The following is a 12702-nucleotide window of genomic DNA, read 5'->3' on the forward strand; positions in this document are numbered from 1 at the left end:
TTTGATAGCTAAAGTACTAGTTTGATTGTGATTATATGTTATGACTTTTGCCTGCCTCGACTATCCTCCTGAACTCTGACCTTGTACCTCGATATTTCTGATACTCTGTTGCCGAACCTCGGCTCGTTCCAAGACTCTGTTTCTGCTTCCTGATTTTGTACCCCGATATATCTGATACCCCGTTGCCGAACCCTGCCTGTACTTTGACTCCGCCTTTGCCTACTGTATTTGTACTTTATCTGTCCGTGTGTGTACGACCTGGCTTGTCTGACCTCGAGAACCGACCTCACGATTGGAGGCGGTTCCCAGTCCTGTTAGTGACACTTCTTCCTGAGTGTCACTCTCGGACTTTCCTTCCTACTGTCAGTCTGACTCCTCCCGTCTTGGAGAGCTCAGGTCTGCAGAAGGAATACGTGCAGTTCTCCTTGCTGCACTGAGGCCTAGGCCTCCTAGTGTTACTGTTACACCAAAACACTACACTCTACTCAGGCGAACAGAGGTTAGTTTGTATATCGGATTATCGGTGAGACTGCAGATCACTTATAATCTGGTATATATCTGTATTTCCGGCGATACTGCAGATCACCGGTAAATCAGATACTCTCTGCGCCCACCGATCGTTACAGTGCCTCTATGTTCTTCATGTGAACATAGCTTTAGCTGTAACATCACTGGGTGGGCGGGGCTCCATACCAATAAGCAGAAATGTATAAGAAGTGTGTCTGAAACCAGAATGATGAATGTAAAATGGAATATCCTTAATAATGTAGTATTTCTAAAGGTGTACAGAGGCGTCACAAGGATAAAATGCTAAAATCGTATAAACCGTTCAGGAGGCGGTGGTGGACCAGCCACTCCAAAACAGACGACACTGTCGATGGAGGTAGTCAGAATTTATTCACATACTCCTAGAAACTGGCAACGCGTTTCGCGGGTATATTCCGGCTTCTTCAGGCAATAACAAATAGGAGTACACACAGTACAGTCTCAAGGTCACGATAAGCACCTCTGACCTTCGTGACTTTGAGACTGTACTGTGTGTACTTCTATTTGTTATTGCTTGAAGAAGCGGGAATATACCCGCGAAACGTGTTGCCAGTTGTTTTTAGGAGTATGTGAATGAATTCTGACTACCTCAAATCGACAGTGTCGTGTGTTTTGGAGTGGCTGGTCCACCACCGCCTCATGAACGTTTTATATGATTTTAGCATATTTATCCTTGTGGCGCCTCTGTACATCTTTACAAATCAAGATATCCACCCATGGTGGAAGGGTGGTACACCCTCATTTTCCTCTATCCATAGTGAGCGACATCTTAGTCCTGAGTGGGGACAGGCCTAATCTCCCCACCTGCCTTTACAGTGGTTGCCTTAGGAGCAACCCCGGTTTGTAAGTAGAATGATTACTTTTCATTATTCCCTTCCTGTTCCAATACTTACTACACTATATTGGGCTCTTGGTTTTTTTCTTTATATCAATAATGTAGTACATTCTAGTATAAGTCATTACGGTGTATCCTTATTGCTTTATTCATGAGAATTGTAAAAAAAAATTTAGCAAGAGGAATATAGGGTCAGCCACCGCCATTTATCTTAAAAAAATAAAAAGATACCAGTGCCTGACTTTAAAGCCGCTTGCCCGCTTGCGTTCACTCTTAAAGGCTGAAAGCAATTTTGCAACATGATTTTGCAGCGATTTCCAGAGCGATTTAGAGGAAAGCGATTTTGCTTTCCCCTATTAAATTGCTCCGAAAATGCTGCAGGACCCACGATAGCGATTTTGGAAATCGCAATTGCTCCTGTGGGCTCACCACCACTGACTTTCAGTGGCCCAGCATTTTGGAATCGCTGGCCTGGGGGTAAAACATATTACATGGGGGAGACCTGGGTACATTACACTGGCAGCAATTGATACCTCTAGGATCGCAGAGGGATCTATCGGATGGTCAGATCTTTGTAGGGGCACCTTAACTTGTTTTAGTCAGTGAATGACGACTTTGAAAAACAGATCAATAATGTTTCAGCACAATGAACGCACCACTGAGAAATGGCTCTATTCCAAACAGGATATATTTTTTAACCTCAGAACTCAGTGGCTTCACTTCTCAATTATACTTTATTGTCATCTCAAGATAACAAGTCACTTCACAAATGACTGAAATCTAAACCTTTCTGGAAAGGCTGCAGAAGACTGTGATGATAACACTGCAACATGGTCTTGTAGCAGTTAATGATGACAGCACACATCTGAGGACTTGAGAATATCTTAATTTGCTAATGGAACAAGTATTTTAAAGTGTAATTCCAGTCAAAAGGAAAATAGTTTCTGTACAACAAAAACCAACCTTGAGGCCCCTTTTCCATGGGCGGTTGAGCTGCATGGCCACACACATGTCGTTTCTGTGGAACATGTTCTGCCTGTCACCTTGCGATGACTATAATCCAGAATCACATTGGAAAGTATAAGTTAGCAAGATGATTTTAAGCTCAATAGACTGGAATTTCTCTATTCCTTGTTTTGAAGAATATTTGCAAACAGCTTCAGGCTCCCTGCGCACTGCATGCGATTCCGATTTTTAATCATTACTGCATGCTGCGTTTTTTATTCCGTTTTGCTGTTGATTGCATTTAGGGAAAATCGGAATTGCAGATCGGAATAGGAATCGGAAAACGGATTTGCAGTGTGCAAGGAGCCTCACTGAGGTTATTACTGGCTGACTGGAAGAGAACGCAAGGCTCTACAAACCTGAAACAGTGCGGTCAATAGTCTTGATATATAGCATAGCAGACCTATGTTATTCATGTTCACATGACTTAAGAACAAATTATTTGTCAGGTCAACAGTCACATATGTAATCCATAGGTGTATTTATCCATTTTATTTAAAGGATAGATGAGGTGACGTGACGCATATGTACAGTGCCAAGCACACTAATACCTATGCTGTGTTCCTTTGTTTCTTTCTCTGCCTGAAAGAGTTAAACATCAGGTATGTAAATTACTGTTTCTGTCTGGATCAGGATCGGGTCAGACAATAGCGTAACCCACGCTGATGAGGAATTACAACTATAAAACACTTTCCTAGCAGAAAATCACTGAAAAAGGGTCAATAGTTTATAGATTTAAACTCTGGTATACTTCAATGAATGTGTCATTTAGCAGAGACAATAAAGCAGTAAAAACTTAAAAAGTAGATTTTAAAATAAAAAACTGTGGGATATCTAAAAAAAAAAAAAAAAAAAAAAAAAAAAAAAAAAGTTATTTTTAGGAGGAGGAGGATAGATACAATAGTTTATCTAATCAGTCTTTTTTGCCTCATGTTTCCTTAAAGCCATTAGCCTTTTAAAAGTTCTAGTATGCATTCTACTGAAAGTCACCTGTCCAGCGACACAAACTTTCATCTTTCTTGTTCCAGCGACCCTGTCTCTATGGCTCCAGCGGCATCTCTCATTACGTGACCTGCTGGACAGGGACGCTGGAAGCGGTAAGAAGATTGTGTCACTGAAGCAGACAGGTGACTTATTACTCTGCATTGGGGGGCGTACCTGGCGGGCTCTCTAGCTACCCAACACTGGAGGCATCTCTGTCGAGGGGCACTTAAAAGACATCCAAGAAAAAAGGTTAAGTTGTATGTACCTGGGGCTTCTTTGGCATCCAACACCCCAACTACCTCCCCCCCCCCCTCCCCTATTCCATCAGGTCCCCCGGTTTCCTTTTGGTCCCCATTGTGCCGCTGTCCCCCTTTAAAAGCTCGCCGTCTATAATAAACAAGGGCTACTCCGCATGCTTGTCCACAGCCGCACGCCTCCTTGATTGCACTCCTGGAGCGAGGAACATTCTGCATATGCGCAATTCATAAAGACGTGAAACGGCTATGGGAACATGACCACGAAGATTCACGGCCGGGGCCACACATGCGCAGTCATCAATCTTTCAGAGGGGGACAATGGAGGTGACTGGGAGGGAACAGAAGAACCTGAGACTGCAGGGGGCTGGAAGAAGCCCCAGGTAAGTGAAACAATTTTTTTCCTGCTGCTCGGGTTTCCTTTAATTATTTGATCTGGAGAAACATTGCTACTTAACTGGGAAAGTACATACACATGTTCATATCATCCTTTGCAACAGCAGGCTGCAAGCAGAAACAGGAAAAACATAGCTTGTGTACCACTGATAAATCTCAGCTGTTTTCTTTATAAATACAGTATGTTGCAGCGCCATGGAATATGTTGGTGCTTTATAAATCACTAATAATAATAATAATAATAATAATAATAATAATAATAAAGAGTAGATTTAAAAAAATGTTCGCATATTCTCAGATTTGACTTAAAGGGAACCTAAACTGAGAGGGATATGGATGTTTCCTTTTAAACAATACCAGTTGCTTGGCAGTCCGGCTGATCTCTTTGGCTGCAGTGGTGGTTGAATCACACACCTAAAACAAGCATGCAGCTAATCCAGTCTGACTTCAGTCAGAGCACCTGATCTGCATGCTTGTTAAGGGGCTGTGGCTAAAAGTATTAGAGACACAGGATCAGCAGGAGAGTCAGGGAACTGGTATTATTTTAAAAGAAAAATCCATATCCTCAGTTTACGTTCCCTTTAACAAGAGACACAATTGCAATACAAGAATTTGTTTTGCTCACATCAAAGGCTTAACTAGCTGTAGTAGAAAAGAAAAATGAAGAACAATGCAGGCAACCTACCAAACACCTTACGTCACAATAAGCTTTAAGTATTTATGAAATGGATTTTCAAAATGCACGCCACGGAAGCATTGGTAATTGACAAGAATGCTAAACCTATTGCTGGGATTAGTGGACTGCATATTAGGAAAGTGGTATAAGAGCATGTGATGAGCACACTTACAGTGTAACAGCAACCAAAATTTAAAGGGAAACTAAACTGAGGAGCATATGGATTTTTCCTACTTTTAGCCACAGCCCCTCAACAAGCACGCCGATCAGGTGCTCTGACTGAAGTCAGACTGGATTAGCTGCATGCTTGTTTCAGGTGTGTGATTCAGCCACTACTGCAGCCAAAGAGATCAGCAGGACTGCCAGACAACTGGTATTGTTTAAAAGGAAATATCTATATTCTTTTCAGTTAGGGTTCCCTTTAAGCCACACATTGCCAAGACAAGAAATCAGAGGTAAACCTGTCAACGAAGCAACAGTTATCAATAAAACTGATAGAAGTTGTAACCCTTTCCCTTACTTATTAATCAAGTGTTCTTATAGCCGATAGAGACACCAACACTTAGGAAACTGTGACCAGGTCAGGAAACAAAGATTTACATATAAAAGTTCGCGCTCACAATCATAGACCAAATTATACAAGAAAGTCTCACAGTCCTTATTCAGGTTATCCACAGATAATCCAGAGCAAGATTCCCGTTCTGTCAGTACTTCCAAAAGTATAGGCCAGATTTCACGTCATATGCAAGAAAAAGATACAAATATAGTGTAATACTGCTAGACAGGCTCTCCTCCAACACCTTCCACGTGCAGTACTCCTTCACCCTAAACACACAGAGCCACCAGTGCAGGGACACCCCCCCAAAGTGCCCGCACTCACCCACGGGTCCTCCAAAATATCAAATATTCGTATCCTCATCTATCCAAAACTTGGGGGGAAAAAAAAAAAAAGTAATGCACTCACAAGTGTAGGAGTTTCACAAGCACGTCACGTGACTAGCAGACGAGACGCGGAAGTGCACGGGACAGCGTGGAGCGTGTTTCCAAGGCGGCATCAGTCGGGACAGTCACCCGGGGACTGCATCTGCAAACTGACATGCTTGTGAAACTCCTACACTTGTGAGTGCATTACTTTTAATGTTTATTAAAGTAAAAAGGTTTTACACTATTTGAGTCTCCCTTAGTCAACAGTACGAGTGGAGCCCTAAATCTGTGAGGATCCAGTTTACCCCCAATGCTGTCATTCTAGCCTCCGGATATTTTGGAGGACCCGTGGGTGAGTGCGGGCACTTTGGGGGGGGGGGGGGGGGGGGGGGTGTCCCTGCACTGGTGGCTCTGTGTGTTTAGGGTGAAGGAGTACTGCACGTGGAAGGTGTTGGAGGAGAGCCTGTCTAGCAGTATTACACTATATTTGTATCTTTTTCTTGCATATAACGTGAAATCTGGCCTATACTTTTGGAAGTACTGACAGAACGGGAATCTTGCTCTGGATTATCTGTGGATAACCTGAATAAGGACTGTGAGACTTTCTTGTATAATTTGGTCTATGATTGTGAGCGCGAACTTTTATATGTAAATCTGTTTGCGATTGTTGATACAGCAATATTGGAACGCGAGCCACGTATGCAATAGGGAATCCTAAGCGCAAAAGTTTTTTTGTGTAGGAAACAAAGATTGATCTCCAAAAAGCGGACAATGACAGCAATAAGACCCATCAAATATTCGTATCCTCATCTATTCAAAACTTGGGGAAAAAAAAAGACTTGGCTAGAATCCCATGTTTAAGTACTTATTTACTAGCACGCATTCTTGGGTACAGAAGCAATGATCCATATAGGACAGCTCTGAGCACATACAAAAAGACAAAACTGCTGAAGAAAATAAAAACAAAAAAACGAAACTGTGTGCCCTTAAACACTACAGATTTTCATGAAAAATCCCTTTTAAACATCACAGCCAAAAACACAAAACCCAAACTGGTCAACCTTTGAGCAGGATCCCGAGGGGAGATTTCTGAAGTTATCATAATTAACCCATGGCTTGCAATCTTTTTTAGCAGAAAGCAACTATTTGTGATAAAGTGACAGCTGAGGGCTAAGACCACGGCCCTGGAATACATTTGGTTCCTCTGTGGTGGGCGTCATTCCTGCATCTGCAGCTCGGGAAGGCTCTACAGTATCCAGTGCCTTTCCTCTTCTTAGGCAAGTATCAAACCTGAAGTTTCCTCACTTCAATCAGGAGAGGGATTCAGGTGCATCACACGCAATGTGCAACAGTGAAAATAAAATGTAACAAGGGCTGAAAGGAAGGAAACTGTCCAACATAAGAACCTAGACAGCAATACAAAACCCGAAACTTCTCATTCACCACTTGAGAGATTTTCCTTACTTTCCTTACTTGATGACCCGGGTTCATGAGACAGGAAGTAAGTAAACTCGAAGGAGTAAGCGGACAGAAATAAAAACCATATAGTAGTTCCAAGTCTCCCTGATGACTAAAGTTAAAATAACGGTTTTGACTTGAGTATCTGCAAATCATTTGTAACTTTGCAGGGCTGCTGATCTGCTCATTTTTTTACTCTTCCAAGACTGTCCCACTCTTTTACCCCAGAAGAATGCCTAAAAGACAACAAACATGAGGACAGAGCTACAAGCACTGCATATACCAGGTCTAAAATCTATACAAGATACCCTATTTACATCCATACATGTGGATCTTGGTTAGCTTTGGTGTGCATTAAACCAGTCTTCTCAGCAACTGCGTAGTATGTCTATCTGATCCGAGACGAGATCGTCAATGAGATGCTAATAATTCTGAATCAATGTAAATTTTAGGTTACTTTTAAGAAAAAAAAGGTATGTGGCTTGGAATTGGAACAATAAAAAACACCAAATACTGCAGATGATTAGTCCAAATACAAGCAGCAACATTTTGCATACAATTAACTAAAAAACCCACATTAACTCAAAATTAATAGGATCTCACTGACCACCTACTCACACTGCAAACATGCACGGCTGCTCACGCTGCAAAGAGGCACAGGCGCTCACATGGCAAAGAGGCACGACTGCTCACACTTCTGCAAAGAGGCACGGCTGCTCACGCTGCAAAGAGGCACAGGCGCTCACGTGGCAAAGAGGCATGGCTGCTCACACTTCTGCAAAGAGGCACGGGCGCTCTCGCTGCAAAGAGGCACGGGCGCTCTCGCTGCAAAGAGGCACGGGCGCTCTCGCTGCAAAGAGGCACGGGCGATCTCGCTGCAAAGAGGCACGGCTGCTCAAACTGCAAACGGGCACGGCTGATCACACTGCAAACGGGCACGGCTGCTCACAATGCAAACGGGCACGGCCGCTCACACTGCAAACGGGCACAGCTGGTCACAATGCAAACGGGCACAGCTGGTCACAATGCAAACGGGCACGGCTGCTCACACTGCAAACGGGCACGGCTGCTCACACTGCAAACGGGCACGGCTGCTCACAATGCAAACGGGCACAGCCGCTCACACTGCAAACGGGCACGGCCGCTCACACTGCAAACGGGCACGGCTGCTCACACTGCAAACGGGCACGGCTGCTCACACTGCAAACGGGCACGGCTGCTCACACTGCAAACGGGCACAGCTGGTCACAATGCAAACGGGCACAGCCGCTCACACTGCAAACTGGCACAGCCGCTCACACTGCAAACGGGCACGGCCGCTCACACTGCAAACGGGCGCGGCTGCTCACACTGCAAACGGGCACGGCTGCTCACACTGCAAACGGGCACGGCTGCTCACACTGCAAACGGGCACAGCTGGTCACAATGCAAACGGGCACAGCCGCTCACACTGCAAACTGGCACAGCCGCTCACACTGCAAACGGGCATGGCTGCTCACACTGCAAATGGGCACGGCTGGTCACAATGCAAACGGGCACGGCTGCTCACAATGCAAACGGGAACGGCTGCTCACACTGCAAACGGGTACGACTGCAGGCACGGCTGGTCACATTGCAAAGCCATGGTGATGGATTCCATGCAATTACATTTTTAGAGAGATCATAAAAGGTTTGGCAGTAAAATTGTATACTGTTTGCAGTTCACATCATATTTATATTGGGCTTCCACATGCAGACATAGGTTGGGGATCTCTAATATCTGTGGCTGTACATGTCAAGGTTCATATCTGTATCGATAATGAGGTTTCTTATTTTATTTCCTGCAAATATTTTGAAGGGCTTGCGTGTGCTGGAAAAGTACAGTAATGACCATACGTAATGTATGCCCTGGGAGGACCCACTAACATGCACTGCTTCCTTGAACAAACACTTTATTTAACTTTCCTGGGCTGCCTCCCTGCTGTGGTTGTTCTCCGGCTTGCGACAGTGGGGAAGCCAGTCACAGCTGAGACAGCAGAAACTCATTCATAAGTTGTTAGAAGCAGCACATCAGTCAGAAGAATCTTCTCCAAAACAGTTGTTACTGTAAGATCCACCAGTGTGGTTTTCCTCAACAGACAACAAATAAGACTGCTAGATGGTTACATCTAGCAACCAGAAACAATACAAGTGACAACTGCACTGTTACCATGTCATCAAAATCTGAGCTAACTTTCAGTAACAATAGCCGATAGCAACGAAACTTGCATTTCAGCTACATGTCAATTTTACAAAGTCTAAAGATACACAAAAGAAAACCAACATTAGACCTTGAAGCATTGCGCATCACATGAACAGCAAGCATCCTACATTCAGTTTATCTTTAACATGAGCATATGCAAAGCAAAAAGACATTGTTTGAATCCATTTATTGAGTAGACTACTAAAGCAAACCACGGTACAGTAAAGAGGCACTATGGCGGAAAAATGTAAAATGTAAAATATGTGCAAACAGACAAATAAGAAGTACATTTTTTCCAGAGTAAAATGAGCCATAAATGTATTTTCTTCTATGTTGCTGTCACTTACAGTAGGTAGTAGAAATCAAACCGAAGTGAAAGGTTTTGGAGTAGTCCATCTCTTCATAGGGGATTCTCAGCAAGGCTTTTATTCTTTATAAAGAACCCTTAAAAGGATTTAAACAATGATGCTGGGCAGCTTCCCTGCTCGCTACACAGTTTTTTGGCAGTTGGACAGAGCAACTGCCATTCACTAAGTGCTTTTGAAAATAAATAAATCCCTGAGAATCCCCCCATGAAGAGATGGCCTGGTCCAAAACCTGTCGCTTCTGACAGATTTCTACTACCTACTGTAAGTGACAGCAACATAGGAGAAAAGTACGTTATTTATGACTCATTTTACTCTGGAAAAAACGTATATTTGTTTATGTTTGCACATATTTTAAATTTTACCTTTTTGTCATAGTGCCCCTTTAAGCTAGCCAGACATTCATTGTACGTCAATCGAGAAGAACCACAAACTAGTGGTAATATCAGGTAGCTTTCATACAAATTATTGATCAAATGTGTTTCAACTGCTCAAAGTTGCAAAGCGATAACAGCTAATTAAGTGCATCAAAAATTACAGATTAATCCTGTGCAATCGATTAAAATTTTGCATCCTGTTTGATGGACAGAATTTAGCTTGTTAATCACTTTTCCTCAATCGAACATTTAAGAATCAAATCTAAAGGTTGATTGAACACAAGACTCGATAAGCATGTGGTTAACTTTACTGTGGTTTTACTCCCATCTGGGAGGAGAGGTTGTGAGCAAGGAGGCACTTGGGCTCATTCCCCACCCACATGTCACAGGTGAGCCTGACACACAGGGATCTGGACTGCATGGGACAAAAGAACAGAAAGGATGTACACACATGTAATGTTTTGGTTAGAGAGGTGAAGATGAGCAGGCAGGCACGCCTATGGAATGTACAGCATGCGTATAGCTGGAGGCTAATAGCCTTTACAGAACCCTTCAATTAAAGTACACCTGAATTGAGAGGGATATGGAGGCTGTCGAGCCTCTGTTTTAATAGCCATAGACCCTCAGCAAGCATACAGATCAGATGTTTCTGACTAAAGTCTGCATTCATTGCATGCTACCTTCAGTTGTGAGATCAGACACTACTGCAGCCAAAGAGTTCAGAAGGACTGCCAGTGCCAGGCAACTGGTGTTGTTTAAAAGGAAATAAATATAGCAGCCTCCATATCTCTCTCAGTTCAGGTGTCATTTAAGCATGGATATCAGCATGCTCAGGGACAGCAAGTTTGCCGTAACTGCATGTAGAGAGAGGTAGAGGGGATCCCGGCACTGGTGTTAGTGCTGGTAGTATTAAAGGATACCCGAAGTGACATTTGACATGATGAGATAGACCGGTGTACGTACAGTGCCTCTCACACAAATAACTATGCGGTGTTCCTTTTTTTCTTTCTCCCTCTGAAAGAGTTAAATATCAGGTATGTAAGTGGCTGACTTAGTCCTGACTCAGACAGGAAGTGACTACAGTGTGACCCTCACTGATAAGAAATTCCAACACTATAAAACACTTTCCTAGCAGAAAATGGCTTCTGAGAGCAAGAAAGAGATAAAAAAGGAGAATTTCTTATCAGTGAGGGTCACACTGTAGTCACTTTCTGTCTGAGTCAGGACTGAGTCAGCCACTTACATATCTGATATTTAACTCTTTCAGACAGAGAAAGAAAAAAAAGGAACACAGCATAGTTATTTGTGTGCTGGTCACTGTACATACACATGTCTATCTCATCATGTCATATGTCACTTTGGGTATCCTTTAAAGCAAACTTCCTGTATTGTACATCATTATACAACACAACACTGATACAATACAGTGTGATGAGGGTGTGTGGGTTGGTCGGGGGGAGGAGTGGTACCAGCAGCAGTGTAGAGAGGGGGGGGGGGGGGGAGGTTCAAACAGCGATGTGTCGTGGGGGCGGAGGTCCCAGCTACAGTGGTGTGTGTGTGTGTGTGTGTGTGTGTGTGTGTGTGTGTGTGTGTGTGTGTGTGTGTGTGTGTGTGTGTGTGTGTGTGTGTGTGTGTGTGTGTGTGTGTGTGTGTGTGTGTGTGTGTGTGAGCACACGTGCCAGCAGCGGTGTTATGTTGCATAATGATGTTCAGTAAAGGAAGTTTGCTTTAACGCTACTAGTAGTGCTGGGATCATCCTCTCTACCCTGCTCTACTTGTACAGAAATTTTATTGGTTGTGCATCCCCATTTCATGGTTTACCTTATGGGAAACATTGACTGGATCAACTGGTCACCTGAAATGCTACAAACAAATACCAGCCATAAAGGTACATACAGTACATACACATGGACAAAGGGATTGGGGCTTGATCTCTTGGATGACTGTTTGGGACCCGATGGAGGGAGGGGAGGGACAAGGCTGTGGCGCACAAAAAAAACAACAATAACATTTCTATAGAGCTTTTCTCCCATAGGACTCAAAACGCTGGCTCTCTTAGATTCAGTAATTGGTAGTAGGATAAAGTATTCACACAACAAAAATTATATTTCTGCAAATGCCAAACTGAACAGGTGGGTCTTCAGTTTGGATTTAAACAGGTCCAGGGATGGAGCTGTCCTGATCTGCTGAGGTAAGGAGTTCCATAATGTAGCAGCGGCATGACAGAAGGCTCTGGGACCAAAAGTTTCCAGGTGGACTTTGGGTATGACTAGATTATTAGAACCTGTGGATCTGAGATTGCTACGCAGCTGTAACATTTCTTTCATGTATTCAAGGCCCATATTATGTAGTGATTATTTAAGAAGCAACTTTTAGCAGGAGGGGCATGGAGGGGAACAATGTGCTTGGCCAAGATGATGTGGCACTCCAGATCTTGTGCCCATGCATCGGTAATTTGTGAAGCAAGTGCAGGATAAGAAGAAGCAGTCAATGCAGTAGAGACTCCCCAACACCCCCACTAGTTCCATAGAATACAATCTGCTTTATCAAGAGGAGGGAGCAGCGCAATTGTGATATAACTATGAGGATACTGAATGAAGATTGTTATACTTTTCTCTGCCCCATCATGAGTGGTGGCGCTTTTTACAGGATTTTGTCCTC

At 43.5% G+C, this 12702-nt stretch overlaps 1 protein-coding gene across 4 annotated transcripts in view; it reads right to left on the reverse strand.

Moving 5' to 3' along the window:
* Positions 1–12702, reverse strand: part of HYCC2 (hyccin PI4KA lipid kinase complex subunit 2) — a 131462-nt gene that overhangs the window by 112602 nt on the left and 6158 nt on the right. The window contains exon 1 of one of the 4 annotated variants that reach the window (XM_068245145.1): positions 9647–9785. The exons of the other annotated variants lie outside the window; for them this stretch is intronic. The gene's annotated coding sequence lies outside the window, so the exon portion shown is untranslated. Of the gene's footprint in view, positions 1–9646; positions 9786–12702 lie in introns of those variants that run through there. 4 annotated transcript variants of the gene reach the window in all.

Source organism: Hyperolius riggenbachi, chromosome 7 (genome assembly GCF_040937935.1).
Source record: "Hyperolius riggenbachi isolate aHypRig1 chromosome 7, aHypRig1.pri, whole genome shotgun sequence".
NCBI lineage: Eukaryota > Metazoa > Chordata > Amphibia > Anura > Hyperoliidae > Hyperolius > Hyperolius riggenbachi.